Source organism: Theropithecus gelada, chromosome 7b (assembly GCF_003255815.1).
Source record: "Theropithecus gelada isolate Dixy chromosome 7b, Tgel_1.0, whole genome shotgun sequence".
In the NCBI taxonomy this organism is placed as follows: Eukaryota; Metazoa; Chordata; class Mammalia; order Primates; family Cercopithecidae; genus Theropithecus; species Theropithecus gelada.
The window spans coordinates 3882092-3904189 of record NC_037675.1 but is presented as its reverse complement, the minus strand read 5'-3'; the positions used below and the strand labels follow the sequence as shown (position 1 = coordinate 3904189).

The window sequence follows — 22098 nt, the reverse complement described above, 5'->3', positions numbered from 1 at the left end:
CCCTTCCTGGTTGTGTGGTTGTGTGTGTGTGATTGTGGGGAAGGAGGTTGGTTGACAGGTTGGAAGGGATTGTCAGGGAGGGACACAATGTAAGCAAGTACTGCTGACAACATAACGTGACGAGTGCACCAGTTGCTTTCCTTCTCTGGGCGGTGATGGCATGTTATCCTGTAGGTACGATTGTTTTAGGATTTCTCACACTTCGTTTGCCTTGACTAAATGGTAGCTACACACATACTGCACTATAAATGGACTCCTCCTCTAGTCCTTAACTCCTTGAGTGCTGTGATAGACCTTACTTAGCTTTGTACCCTCTTTGCCAGTAGTCTTAACAGTGCAGGCACGGTATGTGTTTGAATTGGGTAAATTATTTTTACTGCCTAGTGGTAGCTAGTGTGCACAGGAGAGAGCCACTAACTCTGGAGACTTGTCCAAAATGACAGTTCACTTGCAGATCTGTGATGAAATTTACTTTAAAAGGATTTTTAACTTAAAAAAAAAAAAATCTGTCGGTTATTATTTATTTAAAGGAGTGGGGCTTAACTGGTGCTCTAAGGATTTCAACAAGAGATTCCGATTTAGAAATCCGTCCCCCCCTTTTGGTGAAACTATTATTTTTTTAGAGTCGGAATCTCACTGTTTCCCAGTTGTCTGCCGGGAACCCAACCTGTCCTCCCACCTCAGCCTCCCACAGTGTTGGAATTACAGGCCTGAGCCATCCCACCCAGCTGGTGAAATTATTAAAATTGTAGTGACAACTCTCCCTCCATTGTGAAATTGGAAAAAAAATAGAAATTTTAGAAAAACGTACACCCTTTAGAGCTAGTAGAGTTCAGATCCCCACATTTCCATTGACTAGTTGCATAGTCTCTCAGAGCTTCAGTTTCCTACTCCATAAGGGTTAGTAACATGCTTTGCAGAGTTTTTCGGGATGAATGAAACTGTGAGGTACTTAACTTCAGTATTTAACATGAAGTAGGTAGCTATTTCCTGGTAGCTGTAATGATAATAATTTTGATACGTTTTTACATGACTTAAGCTTTCTTAAAAGTCTGATGCTTCTGAGTATAGAGGCTTAGCTATTTCTTTCATAAAGAAGGGGCCCTGAGACTTGTGAGTCTTATAGGAATGCATTTCTTAGGTCATGTAAACTGAAGGATAATGGAAACAGTAGCGAATTTATCTTCTCAGTCACCTGTGAGTCTTCCTTTGAGAGTGAGACTCGCAGAGTGCTTGGTGGGGTAGAGCTCTTTGTGACTATGGTATTTAGGAAATGGTGAGAGATGGACTGTTTTCAGTACATCAGTCCTAAGAGGCTATGAGGTAGTTCCAACTTTCTTTATTTTACCTTAGTCTTGACAAATAACAAGTGTGGATTATGTCTGTATTTCTCAGACTTGTTTAAGGTAGAACTGGACTGGGTGTTAACAGTGTTGGTTCAGTACAGAGACATGAGCAAATCACTCACTTCCCCTTCAAGGTAACACTTTAAACCTGCCACCATTTACAGAAGAAAGCAGTGATTTAAAGCAGCTATACCAGCACAGTTTAGAATACTTACAGTACCCTATGGAGTAGATACATTCTAGAAATATTTACCTGTAGTGGGAGTTGAACAATGAGAACACATGGACATAGGCGGGGGAGCATCACACACTGGGGCCTGTTGCGGGGTGTGGGGCTAGGGGCAGGATAGCATTAGGAGAAATACCTAGTGTAGATGACAAGTTGATGGGTGCAGCAAGCCACTGTGGCACGTGTGTACCTATGCAACGAACCTGCATGTTCTGCACATGTATGCCAGAACTTAAAGTATAATAATAAAAAAAAGAAAAATAAATATTTACCTGTTAAGGACATTTTCTGTATATTTTATTCCATCTTTCCAATAGTTTTCTTATGAAGAGATTATAGTAAACCTTTAAACATTATGTTTGATCAAATTTATAGATTGAGGTTAAACCTTTAAAAATTATATTTGGTGACACTTACAGAGTTAGGGTAAAAACATTCCTGACAAAGCTAGGCAAAGAGAGTTGGAATTTTTTTTTTTTTTTTTTGAGAAGGAATCTCACTCTGTCACCCAGGCTGGAGTGCAGTGGTGCGATCTTGGTTCACTGCAACCTCTGCCTCCCGGGTTCAAGCGAATCTTCTGCCTCTGCCGAGTAGCTGGGACTATAGGCACGCACCACCATGTCTTGCTGACTTTTGTATTTTTAGTAGAGCTGGGGTTTCACCATATTGGCCAGGATGGTCTCGAACTCCTGACCTCGTGATCCCCCCCGCCTTGGCCTCCGAAAGTGCTGGGATTACAGGCATGAGCCACCGCGCCTGTCTGAAACTTGGACTTTTGATGTTTCCTTCTTTTAAAGTTAACATCTAGCACTTGAATAGACTTGGTTATTACTGATGGGGATGGGCATCCATTTGGAAGTAGCTTCCCTCTCTCTTTATCTTTCCCAGGTTAGGCTGTCTTACTGCTGTAAATGGGGAGAGAAGAGAAAGCTGTGGGTGGAAGAAAGTTTGTTTCATAGCCTGGCACAGTGGCTGATGCTTGTAATCCCAGCATTTTGGGAGGCTGAGGCGGGTGGATCACTTGAGTTCAGAAGTTCAAGACCAGCCTGGCCAACATGGTGAAACCCTGTCTCTACTAAAAATAGAAAAATTAGCTGGGCATGGTGGCGGTCACCTGTAATCTCAGCTACTTGGGAGGCTGAGGCAGGAGAATTGCTTGAACCCAGTCAGTGGAGGTTGCAGTGAGCTGAGATTGCACCACTTCACTTCAGCCTGGTGGACAGAGCAAGACCTCGTCTCAAAAAAGAAGAAAGAAAGATAGGGTCCCACTCAGTTGCCCAGGCTGAAACGCAGTGGCAGGATCACTGCTCACTGCAGCCTTGACCCAAGTGATTATCCCACCTCAGCCTCCCAAGTAACTGGGCTCACATGCATGCACCACCATGCCTGGCTAATTTTTTTGTTTTTGTAGAGAGAGGATCTCTCTATGTTGCCCAGGCTGGTCTTAAACTCCTTGTATGAAGTGATCCTCTCACCGTGAACTCCCAAAGTGTAGGGCTTACAGGTGTGAGCCACCATGCTCAGCCTGCTGGGGTTTTTGATTGGCATTGCATTGAAGCTGGAAATCAGGAGGCAATTGACGTTTTAATAACGAGCCATGAGCATGGTATATCTATTTATTTAGACCTTCTTAGATTTTTCATCAGTATTTTGTAGTTTTTAGCAATTGGATCTTGCATGTATTTTGTAATCTTATATATTTATTTCATAGGTTGTGATGCTGTTGTGAATGATACTTTTCAATTTCCAGTTGGTCATTGCTAGGATATAGGAAGATGATTTTATGTTACATGCTGACCTTGGATTCTACAACTTTGCTAAACTCATTTTTAGTACTAGAAGCTTTTTTGTAGATTTTTGGAATTTTGTGCATAGACAGTAATGTCACTGGCAAATAAGGGCAGTTTAATTTCTTCATTTTCACTTTGTATACTTTTATTTTCTTTCTTTCTTTCTTTTTTTTTCTGAGACGCAGTTTCTCTCTTGTTGCCCAGGCTGGAGTGCAGTGGCGTGATCTCATCTCACTGCAACGTCTGCCTCCTGGGTTCAAGTGATTCTCGTGCTTCAGCCTCCCCATAGGCTGGGATTACAGGCGCCTGCTACCACGCCTGGCTAATTTTTGTATTTTTAGTAGAAACAGGGTTTCACCATGTTGGCCAGGATGGTCTCAAACTCCTGACCTCAGGTGATCTGCCTGCCTCAGCCTCCCAGAATGCTGGGATTACAGGCGTGAGCCACCGCTTCTGGCCCAAGAGGACACACTGTTTCTTGGCTTATTAAGAGGTATTTGGTTAGTGTTAGACCAGGGGTTGGTACATTATAGCTTGCTGACTGGATTTAACATGCTGCCTCTTTTTATAAATAAATCTTTATTGGAACACAGCCACACCCATTCATTTACATATTGTTTAACAGAGACCATATGACCTGCAGAGCCTAAAATATTTACCCATTTGCGCTTCACAGGCACTTTGCTGACCACTGCTGTGGACACCAATTTTAGGTATATAAACTGTTTTGTAGCTTCCAAGGTTTTGCAGTCATTTGCTCAGACATATGGGTTGGTGGAAGTGCTTTCTGTTCCTTCTCCCAACCAATCACACAACCATGTAACTTCATGCCTGAGTTTCTGTGTGGTCCCCTATAGAGATTGAGTTTTTACATAGTTCTTTGCAGGCAGCATACATTTCAAAAATCTCCAAACTTTTGCTATTGCTAATCTTTGTGAACTTTGCATACCCAGCGCTGGTACATTCTGATGGTGTCCACACTGCACTCTATGAAGAAAAGACTGATGATTGTTTATATTAAAATGCAGGAAGAGAAATTGTAGCAGCGACTTTTGCTTCTCTAATCAACACCGTAAAAGACTTACTATGTGTGCGCAGTGGGGGAGAATGTTAATTTATAAATTGAGATAGTTGTATTAAAATCGAGTGACTTATTTTGACATAAAGTGAATGTGTCTCTTTTATACAGCAGAAAACTATTAAATGTGTTTTTTCTCAGCATTATAAAATAAAGTGGAAAATGTGGGAAGAATACAAATCCTTAACTAGTGTGCTTCTGCTTATTTCACACCCCTCATATTTCTGATTCCTTACAACTATAGCTGGCTTTACTCCTGAGTGGTGAAATTGATGAGCATACTTAAAACAACATCATTTAAGACTTTGAATTTTGACGTTTCCTCCTCTTCACATTCTTTCAAATACTAGGCAACCTGTGGGGTTCCACTGTCTCTGTCATGTGTTGTCCCTGTGTTACATGAAAGCAGCCCCAGTGAACTTGTGAATTTTCTCAGTCATTTCACTGGCTACTGGGTGAGGAAGAAGTAGGATTTTCTCTCTTAAAATTCCTTGGTGAAATCATTGGATGGGCATGGTGTGTTTCTTTAGTTTTCCTTTTGGTCAAAAATCTGACAAAGCAAAGACTTTCAGTGGGTCTTGGTCTTTCAATAGGTTTAGTTTTTAAGTGTGTTTACTCTGACCGAAAACTGCCTTCCTGTAATATGCTCCTTCCTTTAGAAAACAGTTCTTAAGTAGAGTTTGTTTAAATGTATAAAATAAGTTAATGCATTATATGCAGCGAGGTTTTGCATCAGAACCCTGAGTTCTCAATGTTGTGGCCAGTTTAAGTGTCACCTTTTACTTTTAAAGTAAGGCGACACTTAAAGGTAAAACACTTAAAGATGTTAAAAGGTAAAACATCTTTTACCTGATTTTTCTCTTACTTGCTTTTTTATTTTTGGGGTAAATGATATCTTTCTCAGGGTGGCCTTCCCTCAGCACCATGTTTAAAATGGCATCTCCTTCATTTGCTATTCCTTGTGTTTTATTTTTCTCTACAGAATTTGTTACTGTGTGAAAGCTATTTATTTTAATGTTTTATTTACCTGTGTACCCCTAGAATAATATCTATGGAGGTAGAGATTTTTGTCTCTTCCTTCTGTACCTACAGAATCTTGAGGAGTATGGTGTCTGGCACATTGTGGGTGCACAATGACAGCTGAATTAACAACATCAGGGAGAGTTTGTAGGATGGGGGCTCGAGGTGTAGGGCAAGTCAGGTTTTAGATTTGAGGTCATTAGCAGGAGATCCTCTTATGATGTGGGGGAAAAACACATGTTTTAACATCAGACTGAATTTGGATCTGGTCTCTCCAACTTACCCTTTGACCTTGGTGTTAAATAATGTAACCTTTGAAAGATCAGTTTTTTCAGTGGTGAAGTAGGGGAAATAGTATCTTTTTAATGGGGATTAAATGTAATATAAAATATAATGCTCTGTGAATGTTAGTTTTTTCTTTCTCCTTGTGTGCCAGCATTGTGGAAGTCTAAAAGCAACCTGCATTTACCAGTCTGTTTCTGTAGCCTCCTGGGGTCATTACTTTGATTCCTTTTGACAGATACATTCTTTTCAGCAGCTTGTGTTGCCAGCATAACAATGTCCTGTCCCTTTGATCAGTATGGGGGACAGACACTTTGTCATCCCTCTTTTAATCCATGTATCAGAACAACTCTTATGAGTTCTGGCTTTGAAAAATGTTTAGAGGAGTTTATAATTTCAAACAGTTCAGATGACATCAGCCCTTTCTTATAGTCCTCTGAGTTTGCTCAGCTTCCTCATTCCAATGTGGTGGGAACCTTTCAGTTAAATTGATGTTTGTCGTCTTTATGCATAGTCATCCTAAGTTTCTTGCAAATCACGAAAGATCAGAGGGCTGCTAGGTCACCAGTTTGTCTTTGTAGATTTCTCTAATCCAAGCTTGTCCAACTGCGTCCTGCAGGCTGCATGCAGCCTGTGAAGGCTTTGAATGTGGCCCAACACAAATTCACAAACTTTCTTAAAACATTGGCCGGGCATGGTGGCTCACGCCTGTAATCCTAGCACTTTAGGAGGCCGAGGCGGGTGGATCACCTGAGGCAGGAGTTCGAGACCAGCCTGGCCAGCATCTCTACTAAAAATACAAAAATTAGCTGGGCGTGGTGGCATGCGCCTATAATCCCAGCTACTCGGGAGGCTGAGGCAGGAGAATCGCTTGAACCCAGGAGGCAGAGGTTGCAGTGAGCCAGGATCATGCCACTGCACTCCAGCCTGGGTGACAGAGTGAGACTCCATTTCCAAACAAACAAACAAAAAATTGTGAGATTTTCTTTTTTGCAATTTTTTTTTTTTTAAAGCTTAGCAGCTATTATTAGTGTTAGTGTATTTTATGTGTGGTGCAAGACAGTTCTTCCAGTGTGGCCCAGGGAAGCCAGAAGATTGGATACCGCTCCTTTAATTTTTATGGATTAACAAGGTGTTAATTCCTGTATCAGTTTCACTGATATTTCTTCTGCTCAATGCAGGAACACTTGATAAGTTAGTTAAGGTAGATTGGTCCATAAATTTATGGGTTCTTTCATTTCCATGTCCCAGGCAAGTCTGAGCAGGACCTGGAAAGCTGATTAAAAGGCCAGTGAGCACAGTGAGCTTAATTGTAAATTAAATGGATATTTAATACATTGATAAGGTCCTCAAACCTTTCAATCTTTCATTTTCATCCATGCTTGCTATTTGAATCTGATGGGCTTGAAATTGACTGTTCTTCTTGTAAAAATGTTGGTTGGTTATTGCTGCCTTTAGCAAGCTTGGTTTTCAGTGTGGATTTCTGCAGATAATTTTTACACCTAAAGTTACAAAGTCATTAAGTGAAGGCAGTAAGGAAGGAAAGAGTACCCTGAGCAGGAGGTCTGCTATAGAGCATGGGGTGGACCAGAGAATGAATGGGCATGAGCATGGAGGTGGTTCAGTCAGTGTGGGAAAGCCACCTGCTTGTCAGCTTTTTTTTTTTTTTTTTTTTTTTTCGAGACGGAGTCTCACTGTGTCTCCCAGGCTGGAGTGCAGTGGCGCGATCTCGGCTCACTGCAAGCTCCGCCCCCCGGGTTCACGCCATTCTCCCGCCTCAGCCTCCCAAGTAGCTGGGACTACAGGCGCCCGCTACTACGCCCGGCTAGTTTTTTTTTTTGTATTTTTAGTAGACACGGGGTTTCACCATGTTAGCCAGGATAGTCTCGATCTCCTGACCTTGTGATCCACCCGCCTCGGCCTCCCAAAGTGCTGGGATTACAGGCTTGAGCCACCGCGCCCGGCCGACTTGTCAGCTTTCTACTGCGTTGTCCAGCGGAACACATTGAAGCTTGGGACCTGCAACTGGTGTGGAGGTGATTGCATTTAGGAGGCTGATGTAGATTTTTTCCCTCTTAAGTGTGTGTTAACTGCTTTTTGGCAAAGTCTTGATCTGAGACATACACAGCTTGATCTGTGGCAGATCTGTGAGGATTTTAATATCGAGAGGGTTCTGTTATTTGAGTTAGGCATAGCTAGGCTACCAAGGCATTGCTTTTCAGTCCAAACATTTGGTCATTTCAATTTATTGTTAATGAGGCTTTTGTGATTTGTTAGAACACAGAGTTTGGGATTTTGTCTGTTTTTTGCATGTATGAATGACACTTTATACTGTTGCTTATATTGCTGGTTAGTTTGTGCCTTCATTTACCTATTGTGAGTAAGAAACTTCCTCAGATCAAATTATAGAAGCAGAACCAAGTGACTATAGGAACAGTCACACTTGGTTCTGTTTCTCTGACTCTTAAGAGGATGAGATCACTTTATACTCTAATTCAGGGTGTTTGGTAAAGGACCTACCATTGTGAGCATTTATAGCCTAGATGAAGTCCTGGCCCAATCTCGAAGTTCACCTTTTAAGAACATGCTATTCTTAATGTTCAGGAAGTCAACCCTAGAAGCCTTCTCTAAATCTTAATGAGATTTTTATGAGAATTCATTTAGTGAAAATAACAACAATCAGGGAATCCAGCTATTAACTCTGAGGAGGGTCACACCTTTTAGTGGTTAGAGAGGCAAGCTGTACCCTCCCTTCTTAGAGAAGGGGAATTGAGGAAGAGATTTCTCGTGGCCCTTGCAATCCTCCCCTCACTTTCCAGGCTCCCTAGTAAGACTGGAAGAAGTCCCTGAGTAAACAGCGTTTTGTGAGTTTGAGGGACTAGGTAAAAACGTAAGTGAACATACAATGGTTTTGCTTTGATAACTTTTAAATATCCTGTTGGTTGTTGAAACTTCTGTGACAGTGAAACCTTTTGTCTTTATTTTTCAATCGGAAGATCTTTCTTCCCCACTTGAAAAGATTGAGTTTGGGACCAATCCCTGACCCCACTTCCTTCCTGAATCTCTTAGTGTATGGCATACAGCTGGGCATATGGTAATCTCAGGGACAGGATTGTACTCACAGAGCTGTGCTTAACACCTAGGACTTTAGGTGGCTCATGTATTTTTGATGACAACTTTTCATTTTATTCTCATTTATTCCATTTCTGTTTCAGTGTCCTGGGTCATGAAACTTAATCCACAACAAGCTCCCTTATATGTGAGTAAATCATGAGATTTCTTTTCATTTTGTATTTATCTGTTCTGTTTACTTGTTATAATAAACCACACTCTCACGTGATAGATTCTCAAGGAAAATTTTAACCATATATGCATGAATATATTGATGTAAGACGCTTCAGAAATTGAGTTTGATTTAGTAAATACTAAATGGCTAATCTGTGCATGGAACTGAAAACAAATAATACCTGTAAGACTTGAGAGTTGATTTAGTTCAGGGCGATAGTATACACATATGAAACAAATTGTCCTGCAAAACAGTACTATAGCTTCTTATTTTTTACCTGCAGTGCATTCCTGTAAAAGTAGTGTGGAGATCCTCCTACTGCCATTGTGATTTACCTTATGTTGCAACTAGATGGCACTATGTCATTGGCAAGAGTGCTGTTTTCTTTAGACTCTGGGTGAAAGCTGATATATCATCTCCCTAAAGTGAGGGACTTTGAAGATAAAATTCATGAATGATTGAATCAAGGCTGGAAAAGGTAGGCTGTAGGCGACTATTCTTTATTATGGTAAGAGTGAATTAGTTGAATTTGGGTGATGAAAAGTGCCCGTTTGATGAGAAGCCAGCTTCGGGTTGTGGATGGTTAGGGCCATGAGAGGCCAGTAGTTGCTGGGTTGCTATGCTCTGGAGAGGGTGAGAAAATATATTTGTAATAGGACTTGATTCCAGCCTTGAAGAATATGGATCATTTAGTTGGACACAATGTCCCCAGAATTAGTTGAAGACAAAAGGTAAATGGTCAGGAATGGGAGGCAGTGAACATAGTGTTGGATGAATAGTGAGGGGATGGTCAGTGGAAACTCTGGCCCACCCAAGTTTGTGTCAGGTAATGATGGGAGATAAGCCTGAAAAGATGGATGAAGCTCAATTGTGAAGGAAGACAAAAGTGTGAGGATTTTGTTTTGTGACCACCGAGGAGCCATTGATGGTGTTTATTTTGAGGATGCTTTTCCTTTTATGCATTTATACATAAATACACTGCTGTATTAATAATAGTCATTTACCCTTCCAACATAAAATGTTAATGTAACTTCTGCATAGCTGATTTTTATGTTAAATGTAACATGTCTAGAAATATATGTGTGTTTTTAGAAGTTGTCTTATGTGCTCATTTTCTTTCTAGACTACTTGGAGATAGTTCATGTTTACCAGCGGGTTTGCATATGAACTGAGTACCTTGGGTTATTTATTTTTATTTTTTTTGAGAGAACGGGTCTTGCGCTGTCATCCTCATTGGAGTGCGGTGGAGCGATCATAGCTCGCTGCAGTGATCATAGCTCGCTGCAGCCTTGAAGTCCTGGGCTCAAGCAGTCCTGCTTCAGCCTCCCGAGTAACTGGGAGTACAGGTGCATGCCACCACGCCGAGCTAAATTTTCCCTTTAGAAATGTGTGATTCTTTGGTTTTTCGTGTGTATACAGTTTTGCAATCACCATTGTCTGACCAGTACATTTTCATCACCCCCAAATAAAGTGCCATACCCATTAGCAGTCACTTGCCATTCCCTGATCCTCTCAGCCTGTGACAACCACTTATATACTTCCTGTCTTTATTGACATACCTATTCTGGAAAGTTCATGTATATATATATAAAGTTCATGTATGTATAAAATCATACATGATTTTTGTGACTGGCTTCTTTAATTTAGCATAATGTTTTCAAGATTCATCCATGTTAGAGCATGGATCAGTACCTTGTTCTTTTTATTAATGAGTGACAATCCAGTGACTGGACATATCACATTTTACTTATCCATTCACCATTTGATGGGCAATTGAGTTGCTTCCACTTTTGGTCTATTATGCATAATGCTGCTGTGAACAGCAAGTTCTGGTGAAGACACATGTTTTCATTTCTCTTGGGCGTATACCTAAGAGTGGAATTGCTTGGGTGTATAATAACTGTATTTAACATTTTGAGAAATTGGAAAACTGTTTTCCACAGTGGCTGCACCATTTTACATTCCTACCAGCAGTGTATAAGGACTTCAGTGTTTCCATGTGCTTGCCAACACAAGTTATCTGACTTTCTGATTTATAGGCACCCTAATGGGCATGAAGTGGTACCTCATTGTGGTTTTGATTGCATTTCCCAATGGCGAATGATTTTTAGCATCTTTTTATGTGCTTATTGGCCGTTTTTCTGTATCTTTGGAGAAGTGTCTGTACAGATCCTTTGCCCATTTTAAAATTTGGTTGTCTTATTGAATTGTAAGGGTTCTTTGTGTATTCTGACTACAGGTCCCTTATCAGATACGTGATTTGCAAAAATTATCTCTCATTCTCTGGGTTGTCATTTCACTTTCTTGATGGTATCCTTTCAAGCAAAATTTTCAATTTTGATAATGTTCTGTTGTTGCTTGTTTTTTTTTTGGCATCATATCTAAGAACAATTCTTTGCATAACCTGAAGTTGCAGAGATTTACTCCTATGTTTTCATCTAGGAATTTTATAGGTTTAGCTCTTACATTTAGGTATGTAATGTGAGAGTTCATGTTTGTGTATTTCGTAAGGGAGGAGTCCAACTTTTTTCTCTTACATGTGGATCTCCAGTTGTTCCAGCACCGTTTGTTGAAAAGACTGTTCTTTCCCCGATTGAATTGTCTTGGGCATCCTTGTTGAAACTGATCATAAATGTGAGGAATTTTTTCTGGACTCTGAATTCAATTCCTTTCATTTAGATTGTCTTTGATTTCTTTCAGTGTGTTTTGTAGTTTTCATTGTATAAACTTGGTACTTTCTTGAAATTTGTTGCTTATGCTTTTATTCATTTTGATGCGATTGTTAATTTTGTTATCTTAATTGTTCAGTTTTTGATTGTTCATTGATACAGAAATACCATTGATTTTGCATACTGATCTCTGAAACTATAGCCTTGTTTCAGAGGTCAATTATAAACTATAATCTGGCTTGTTTGTTTACTTAAGTGGATGCCTTAGGATTTTCTATGTACAGGATCAAGTAATTGGAGATTGTTTTCTTCCTTTTCAATCTGGATCTTTTATTTCTTTTTCTTGCCTAAAATTGCCTTGGGAATCATCTCCGGTATAACATTGAATAGAAGTGGTGAGCGCAAACCTCCTTGTCTTGTTACTGATTTTAAAGAGATAGCATCCAAGTTTCACCATTAAGTATGATGTTGTTAGGTGTGGGTTTTTCACAGGTACCTTTTGTTAGATGAGGACATTCCCTTCTATTCCTAGTTTGACTATTTTTATGATGAAAACATGTTGGATTTTGTCAGGTGATCTTTCTGTGTTGAGATGGCCATGTGGGTTTTTTTCCTTTCATTAATGTGATATATTAACATTGACTGAATTAAATAGTTTTTATTTATTTAAAGAAATGGGGCCTTGCTGTGTCACCCAGGCTGGAGTGCAGTGACATGATCATAGGTCACGGCATCGTGAAACTCCTGGGCTTAAGGGATCATCCCACCTCAGCCTCCTGAGCAGCTAGGACTACAGGTGTGCACCACCATGCCTGGCTATTTATTTATGTATTTATTGAGACAGGGTATTCCATGACTCCCTGTAGCTGCGATCTCCTAGGCTCAAGTGATCTTCCCACCTCAGCCTTCTGAGTAGCTGGAACCACAGGCATGTGCACCCATGCCCAGCTATTTTTTATTTATTTTTTGTAGATACGAGATCTGACTATGCTGCCCAGGCTGGGCTCAAGTTATCCTTCCAGCTCGGCCTCCCACAGTGCCGGGATTACAGTATGAGCCTTCATGTCCGGCCTATCTTTATTTTTAGAGATAAGGTCTTGCTCTGTTGCCAGGCTACCTTGGTTGAATGTTAAGCCAACCTGGCATTCCTGAGATAAGTATTATTTGATCATGCTGCACAATCTTTTTTATATGTTGCTGGATTCGTTTTGATAGTATTTTGAGGACTTTTGTGTCTATACAGAGAGATATATTGTGTAGTTTTCTTGTGATGTCTTTGTCTGGTTTTGGTTATTAAAGATTTTTGATTAGGGAACTGTTGTAAACAAGTAGTTGTGTTATGCAGAAGGATGGCTCCCCCAAATTTATTCACTTCTTAGTCCCTGGAACCTGTGACTATTTACCTGACATGGCAAAAGGAACTTTTCATACTTGATTAAGTTAAGGATCTCAAGATGGGAAGTTATTCTGAAATATCTGAGTATCCCAGTGTAATTACAGGGGTTCTCATGACTGAGAGAGGGAGTATCAGGAGAGTCAGTGGTCAGAGTCAGAGATTTGAGGATGCTACACTGCTGGCTTAGAACATGGAAGAAGGAGGCCATGAGCCACGGAATGCAGCTCTAGAAGCTGGAAATGGCAAAAGAACACTTTTTCCACACAGACTCTAGAAGGAACACAGCCCTGCCAGCGCCTTGAATTTTAAACAAATGAAAGTCATTTCGGACTTCTGACTTCCAGAAATGATAATATGATAATACATTTGTGTTGTCTTAAGCCACTGAGTTTGTGATAATTTGTTGTAACAGCAATATGAAACTAATAGAATAGTAGTTTGGGAAAATTAGTGATAAAGGATAATTGGCAAGGAGAGGATAAGTGCAGTTAGATCAGTTTGAGTTCTCTGTATGTTTTACTGTCAGTGTTTTGTAACATTTTAGTTTTTCCTAAAACCAAAGGATTGATTGACCTTCAAAAGGCAGCTCCTTTTTGATGTCAGTCTGTAACCTTTTATCAAAGCAATATTTTCCCCAAATAGGGTTGACGAGAAGACATTCTAAATTATCTCCTAATAAGTTGTTTTGACTTCGGATATTGAAATTGCAGGCCCATCTCCCACCCATCTCTGTTTTCTCACTTTTTTGGTATGTTTAATAATAAGTCTTACATTGACTTATTATAATAAGTAAATTATCAGTGGTTAGTGTATGTGTCTGTCCTTCCCTCTTTCCCCCGACCCCGCCCTCTCCTTCCCCACTCTGTGTGTGTGTGTCTCTGTGTGTGTGTAATTACAAAGAAGTTGTAAAGGCCTTTTAAAGTAGTTATGATGTGGTTTCCCCTCCTTTTTAAAAATAAAATATGTTAAGCATAAGTAGTGACACCTTAGAGGGCAGGTAGGTGGAGACTGACTTTCTACTTTATTTTTGAATCGTTTAAATGTTTACAGTGAGCATATTATTTGCATGATACATAGTAATTTTTGATGAAAACATTTTGAAGGCCAAAAAGAATGTGCTGTCTTTTGAGAATAAACCTATCTTTGTGCCAAGGCTTTATAATAAAATATTGCATTCAAAACACCTATGAAAGTGGCTAGTTGAAGAATATAATTTGCTTTGAAACATATCTTGAAATGGGAGTATATTTCTAACAATGAAAGGTGTTGTTTTAGTAATAAATGAAAATAAAATATCCCATTATTATCCCTTCATAGAAAACAAATACAACCCTAAATGACATTTTAATTAACCAGTGATTTTCCTCTAAAGCTGAGATGTTTTTTTAAGACCTAGGTAGGATTGGCAAATAGTGTACAGAAATCTGGACATCATTTGAAGATAATTGTTTGGGTGGGATGGAGGCATAAAGTACTGTTTTATTGTGTTCATTTTTATTAATGAAACTGTGAATTTAGATCAAGTAGTGATTTCAGAGTGGAAGATGGAACAGGATGTTTAGTGGGTTTTGTATACTATTTTTGTAAAAGGTTTTGATGCAGAATCTTTCATAAAATGAAATCTTTTTTTAACATGCCTGTTATTTACTTTTAGAATTCATGGAAAGGGTTCTTGTCTGAAGAGCTACAAACCTTTATTGACTCCAAATTTGACTCAGCTCTTTTGTATTTTCCTTTTCTTTCTCACTGATAAGGGAAGGTCCTTTATAAAGTAGATTCTTCATTAAAAGAGAAAAAAAGACTATATTTACCTGGTCAGAAGTTCTTTTGGGTTTAAAGAAAAAAATTGTAGCCCAGGTTGCAACAAATGGTCTGACAGTTATAATGTGTTACATCTTTTTTGTTTGTTTGTTTGTTTTTGTTTTGAGACAGAGTGTCACTCTTTTGTCCAGACTGAAGTGTATTGGTACAGTCACAGCTTAGTGTAGCCTTGACCTCCCAGGCTCAAGTGATCCTTCTACTTCAGCCTCCAGGAAGCTTGAGCCTCCCTTCTTCTAACCTTTGATGAAAGTGTGGTCTCTTTCTGGGCTGGTGGTGATGAACTGAAATTCAAGGGGTGGTATCTGTGCCAAGAGGCCTTTAGTCCAAAGGAAAGAGAAAGTGGAGGATAGACCAAGTATATTGTTCTTGAGAAACAGATCTTTTGTTTTGAATGAGGAATGTCAGCAGAGGGTGGATAGGGCAACCCACACAGCATTTCATAAGGAGATAAGCCGACATCTTTCTGAGGGGCAGTTTGGAATCTTTACAAGGCCATGGGGAGGCATTTAGTCCATGGCAACTGAGTCTCTAGGACTAATTTGCTTAGGTGGGTTTTCAGAGTCTGATTCATTCTTTCTCCTCTTGCTGATGAAGGTGGGTGCCAGGGGTTATGGTAGTCCCATGTTATATCTAGAACTTGGGCTAGTTTCTTAACAACAGGTACAGTGAAATGAGTCCCATTGTCTGAATCAACATCTTCTATTAATCCAAACCTGGGTATAATATTTTCAGTTAATGGCTTGACTACATTACTAGCAGTTGCACTTGAAAAGGTAGTAGCGTCTATCCAATGAGTAAGGTGATCTATCACTAGTAAATATTTTAAGTGACCGATTGGGGGCATTTTGGTGTAATCAATTTGGACACTTGGGAACAGCCTTAATCCTGGATTTCTCCCTCCAACAGATGGTTTTCTGAGGGTCTGCTTATTAGTCTTCTTACATACTAGGCAACTATCTGTAACTTGCCTTGCGAAGGTATAAATTCCTATACATCTGTAGACCCCGAGGACTACATCACACATAGCTTGAAGTCCCTAAGGAGTCCCTTGATGCAGATGAGAGAGAATTTCCCTCACACGGGGTTTGGATAATATTTCTTTTTGGTCTGGTGACACCCATTTCCCTTCTGAATTTTCTTTGCCTCCTCTTTTTATTAATTTTTCCTTGTCAGCGGGAGAAAAGATGGGGACTGCAGCCAGGGGAGGAAGGCAAGGGCCTAAGTGAAAAACAGGTGTTTTCAGAGGAAACGGCAGCTTGTTTGGCTATTTGATCTGCTAGGTTATTCTTTCCGCTTTGAAAAGAAACACATTTCTGATGTCCTGGAGCATGGACAATAGCTATTTCTTCTGGCAGCTGGAGGTTATCTAATACTTGGGTGATTAATTCTTTGTGGACCAGGTCTTGGCCTTTGCTGTTAATAAGACCTCGTTCAGTCCAAATTTTTCCGAAGGTGTGAGCTACCCCAAAGGTGTACTTGGAATCAGTATAAATAGTCCCTTCTTGGTTTTGCAAGTGCTTTAAGGCTTGATTTAATGCAAACAATTCATGTTTGGGCAGACCAGGCAGTCTTCCTGACTCTACTTCTTCAAGTGTCTCCCCATCGACTACTGAGTATCTATTATGCCTTTTTCCTTCAATTACTTGGGAAGAGCCATCTATAAATAAGTGCTGCCCCGTTTTGTAAGGAGTTTCTCTTAAATCAGGCCTAACTTTTGTATGATAATCAATTAAATCCAAGCACTAGTGCTCAGGTCTCTTTAGATTTGGATCTCCAGTCAGGAAACCTGCTGGGTTAAGTGAATTATCAGTGTTAGTGTTAAATCATCTCTTTCTAACAGGATAGCTTTACACTTTAAAATTCTCAAATCAGTAAGCCGTTTTCTTGCCTTTTGATTTAAGGTCGTTATAACCTGATGGGGCATCCTTACAACTAACTTTCCCCCCAAAGGTTAGTTGTCTGCTTTCTTCAGTTCACAAGGTGGTAGCTGCAATGGATTGAAACATTCAGGCCATCCACAGGTTACAGGATCTAAAACTTTTGATAGGAAAGCCATGGGTTGCTGGTGACCTCCGTGTTCTTGGGTAAGGACCCCTAAAGCTATCCCCTTGTTTATGTTAACAGAAAGGTGAAATGGCTTCTCTAGGGAAGGCAAAGCTAAAACAAGGGCAGTTATAAGCAGATGTTTTAGCTCCTCAACCTGGTGGATTTCTTCAGAAGTCCACAGGCGAGGGTCAGGCTTTTCTTGGGTAGGTTTTAGGTAGAGAGGCTTTGTGACTAGTGCATATGAGTCAATCCATAAACGGCAATATCCAGCTATCCCTAGGAATTTTCTGAGTTCTTGTTTAGTCTTAGGCAAAGGTATGGATACAATCCCTTCTACTCTCTTGGCGCCTATTTTTCGTTTGCCCTTACTTATTAAGTGTCCTAGGTATTTAACTTCAGGCTCTACAAATTGAAGCTTTCCCTTTGAAACCCATAGCCCGTCTCCTTGCAAATGGTTAAGGATATGGATGGAGAAAGCAGATACCTTTTCTATAGCCTAACGAGATATTAATAGGTCATCTACGTACTGGAGCAGACGTATACATTTTGTTATAAACTTGTTCCAGAATTTGACCAAAAAGATTAGGGGAATCTGTGAAGCCTTGGGGTAGAACTGTCTATCGATACTGTTGCTTTCATCCAGAATGGGGATCTTCCCATTCAAAAGCAGAAATGTCTCAGCTGTCCTCAGCCAAGGAGCATGCTCAAAAGGCATCTTTTAAATCTATTACTGTGAACCATTGATGTTCATGTGGAATTTTACTGAGAATGGTTTAAGGATTAGGGACAAGAGGGTGGGTAGTCTGGACTGTCTGGTTCATGGCCCAGAGGTCTTGTGCTAGTTGATATGACCTATCTGGTTTCTTCACAGGCAGTATTGGGGTGTTATAAGGGGACATACAGGGTTCATGGAGCCCACCCTTGATGAGGCTTTCAATGACAGGTTTTAGGCCTATTCTGCCTTCTAAAGGAATGGGATATTGCTTTCTTCTTACTATTTCTCCAGGACTTTTTAACTTTATATGTATAGGAGGATTTAGGAGTTTTCCCCAATTTCCTTCCCTTGCTCAAACATCAGGATGAATGTATGTTTTGTCTGCAATGGTGAGCAGGTTTAATGAAGTGTAGAATCCTTCTGAGCCAACATGTAAACCTATACCTAATTTTAACATTAAGTCTCTTCTGAATAGATTAGTTCCTGCCTCTGGAATTAACAAAAATTCAACATTAGCTGAGCGGTTTTTACATCTAATTTCTGTTTCTTCTAAACTTTTTACTTTGATTCCCTCTCCTTTTACCCCTGAGACTATAAGTTCCTTTGAGGATCAGGCTATATTGTAGGGGAAGGTAACAGACAGAGGAGCGGTTGCTCCTGAGTCTACTAAAAAGGTCATAAGTTCAGATTTGGGTCCCACCTCTAAATTTATCAAGGGCTCTTGGTGGGATTCAAGGTAAAAGAGACAGAGCCCCTAACCCCCCATTCCTCCTCAAAGGTCATAAGTGGGACAACTTCTCTTTCTGGTTTTAATTCGTGACAGTACCTCTTGAAGTGGCCTACTTTCTCACAATTGAAGCATTCATTCTGTCTCCTCTCTCTATTTTTGTGTTTCTTGGCTTTGCCTCCTTATGTTCTTCATATGGCTTAGGAAGTGGGGGCCTAGGATCTCTATAGGTTTTGGCTCTTGGGAGGCTTTGTTTGGGAGTGTATGGGTCTCCTGGCAACGGAGAGTAATACCGGTGTGTTTATCCTTTGGGGCCCCCTGTTGGAAGGTGGATAACATAATTTTCATTTTTTGTCTTTGCTTCTCCTTGTTCCTCCTTACACACACTTTCTGAGCTTCTCTGAGAAAGTTCGTTCATGGGACGGTCCTTCCAGTTTTCTATTTTTGTAATTTCCTTGTGCTATCTGGCTGTTAGTAATGAAATGAAGCTTTAACATTCCCTGCCCTAGAGGATCTTCTAAATCTTGGTCAGTGTATTTTCTTATTTGTTCTTTCTTTTTTTTTTTTTTTTTTGATTTTTTAAAATTTATTATTATTATTATACTTTAAGTTGTAGGGTACATGTGCATAACGTGCAGGTTTGTTACATATGTATACTTGTGCCATGTTGGTGTGCTGCACCCATCAACTCGTCAGCACCTGTTCTTTCAATCTGTCTAAAAATTCTATAGGCCCTTCATCTTTCCTTTGTTGTATGTCGAATGCTCGAGTAAGATTTTGGGTTTGGAGTACTGACTCCCGAATCCCATTTTTTTTTTTATCATTTCCCTAAGTTCTTGCATATCCTCTCGGTGAGCTGCATTACTGTTGTCCCACCGGGGTCTTGGTTGGGGAATTTTTGATCTGCTGCATGAACTTTTTTGCCAGGAGGGTGTTCATGTTCCCAGGCTACCATAGCAACTCTACGGATCATGCTTCTTTCTTCCCCTGAGAGGAGGATGCCTAGGATGGACATTAACTCGGCCCAAGTATATAACTGTGGTCCTAGAAATTGGTTAATTTGATCTGCTACTCCATATGAGTCGTCTAATAGTGTGGCTTGAGCTCTGTTTTTAGGTTTCAGACCTCTGAGCTGGTTAAAGGAGCATTTACAAAGCCAATGCTGGCTTCTCCTCCTAGGGATACCTCTCTTAAGGGGAAGAGAGATGGAGCTGATTCTTCCAAGTTAGAGGGGAAGGGGAAGTCCTGAATAGCCTTTTTACATTGCTCTATCTCATGTTGAAGTCCTTTCAGGGAAGGGTACTTAGGCTGGCAGTGAGCAGGCTCTTGGGACAATTCCCAAGAGGCAGGGTTATAAGTAGGGGGAATGATGTGGGTAGGAGAAGGGTCTATGACAACTGCCTCTACTTGAGGGGGAGGGAGGTTAGGGTTAGGGGTATTGGATGGGGGAAGGTGGTAGAGGAGGTTCCATGTGTTGGTGAGCTGTCTAGGAATAGGGACCTTATCTTTCTCAGAGGAGTTAATTTCTGACTTGCTCCCTCCAATCTTTAGAGGGTAAAGAAGGACAGGTCCTTGTCACCAACATAGAGAATAGTCTGTTACCTCCTGGAAATAGACTATGCGCTCTTGTCATTAACATGTCCTATTAAAAGCTGACAAATCCAATCCTCATCTGACCCAAACTTTGGCCACAAGACTGAGGGCTTGAGGATTGGTTCCTGAGTCCAAATGAAACAACAATATTTTATCATTGGCTGCTTTTTGTTGTATTTAGTCCTTTCATTCTCTTTCCAGTATTTTAGCATAAGCCCTAGGGGAGTATCAGGAGGAATGTTAGTGTTGCTAGCTTTATTCTTTTTGTCCCCTACCTTACTTGGGGTATTTCCCATTTTAAAAAGCGTTTGGGGTGAGGCTCCATTTCTCCTATTAGAAATTTCTTGCCTTCCCAGTTACCAGAGGTTTGTGTGTGGCTCAACCTCCCCTACTGGAGATTTCTCACCTTTCCTTTCCTTTCCTAGAGGCTCAACCCCCCTGCTGGAGGTTTCTTGCACTTTTCTCCTTTCACTTTGTCCTTCCCTGGCTGCTTCCCTTGTGGGAACATTGGGTTCCTCTTAGCAATGGCGGGTTCAGTAGAAACCCCTGACCCGGACTGCTTTACGGAAGGGCCACCTTAAGCAGTATAAGGTGTCCACAGAACCGCAGATCTGGACTGAACACTTGCTTCTCACTCAGTTGTGAATTTCAACACACACTTTCAATCTCCAAGATATCCCAACCACCAAGGAAATATTTTGTTACTCTTGTGAAGTTTCTTACTTTGGTCTGTGCACATGGTTACCTGGTCTCCGTGGTATGTGAGGATTCTTTTCTCTAAGTTGTTGGTCTGTTCCTTTCCACATTGCTGAGAGTCCTGGTTTATTCGTCACACTGGGTGAGTCCTGATCACTCACCATGAGGCCACCTCAGTGAGGCAGTGGGACGCCTCTCCTCACTAGAGTTGACCAGAGACCCTTTCCCTAGAGGAGAATGGGAATCCCGGACAAGCCCCCAGATTGTTAGAAACAAATGATCAGTGCCACAAGAAAGAACCAGCACTCAGGCGAAAACGATTTTCTCAGCGAGACAACTTCTGCAAAAGAGTGCTGCTTGGGTTAGTCACAATTGCAAGAGCACACCGAGTGGGTTCTCTCTAGAGCAGTGGTTTTTTATCCCTAACGCAGTCCCTACTTCTGTGTCATTCCCCCATGGGCTGGGGTCGGACCTCACGATCTAATCGGACCTGATTTGCTATCGCGAGTATTTTCCCTAATAAGGAAGGGAGAGGGAATGTGAGTTACAGGTTGAGACTGACAGGAAGAGTTGTTTACAAGGCAGGTAACTGAGCAGATAACTAATCAGGTAAGTAGGGCCGAGAGGGTACAGGGAAATTGTTCTTAGGAACAAAGAACAAGGAAGTTGAACAAGTTAAACTTTTGAAGAACTTACTGTACCTAATAAGGTTTTTTTTTGGTTGACTAATTAAATGTCTATTCATTTTTGCCGAAAAGTGCCTACCCCAATGACAAGATACTAAATTTTAGAAAATGTTGGAGCTCTCTCTGAATCTAGGAGGAAGTGGATAGTTTAGCTTTTATTTAGTAGTTAGGACCTTAAGTAAATCACTTTTTTTAGTGTGTTTCTGTATAAAATAGATATTTTTTGCCCTGCAAGAGAACATATAGAGGAAAGCTCTTTGGCAACGATACTGTGCCCTATGAATAAAAAAGTGATGATGTCATTTGTGGCTGAATAACACTTTATTTTGAGAATGCTTTATAACAGCTTTTCATGGGAAATAAATCTATGCTGTTAACTTCATCTTGCATTTTTTGTCATTTTTACTGTGATTAAAAAGTAGTCCAGTCAAATCTGTAGAAAGGAAATGAACAAACCTTGACTCAGGAGCCTAGGACTTTTTCTTTGGTTTGCCCTCCTGGGACGGATTACCTTTCCAAATTTAATTTGTGGAGGAGCATTGGGAAATATCAGAACTGTCTTATGAAGCACCTAAGTGGTACTTTATTATAGAGGAGTTATTCAGAAATTATATTAGGCAGATAGAGAGGGAAAGGAGTCCTCAGTAAGGCCTTCCCTTTTAATAGAAACAACTCCCGAAACATTTCTTTTCTTTTCTTTTTTTTTGGAGACGGAGTC

At 40.5% G+C, this 22098-nt stretch overlaps 1 pseudogene; it reads left to right on the top strand.

The window, feature by feature from the left end:
• LOC112629147 overlaps nt 1-22098 on the top strand; it is a 44143-nt pseudogene that overhangs the window by 1711 nt on the left and 20334 nt on the right.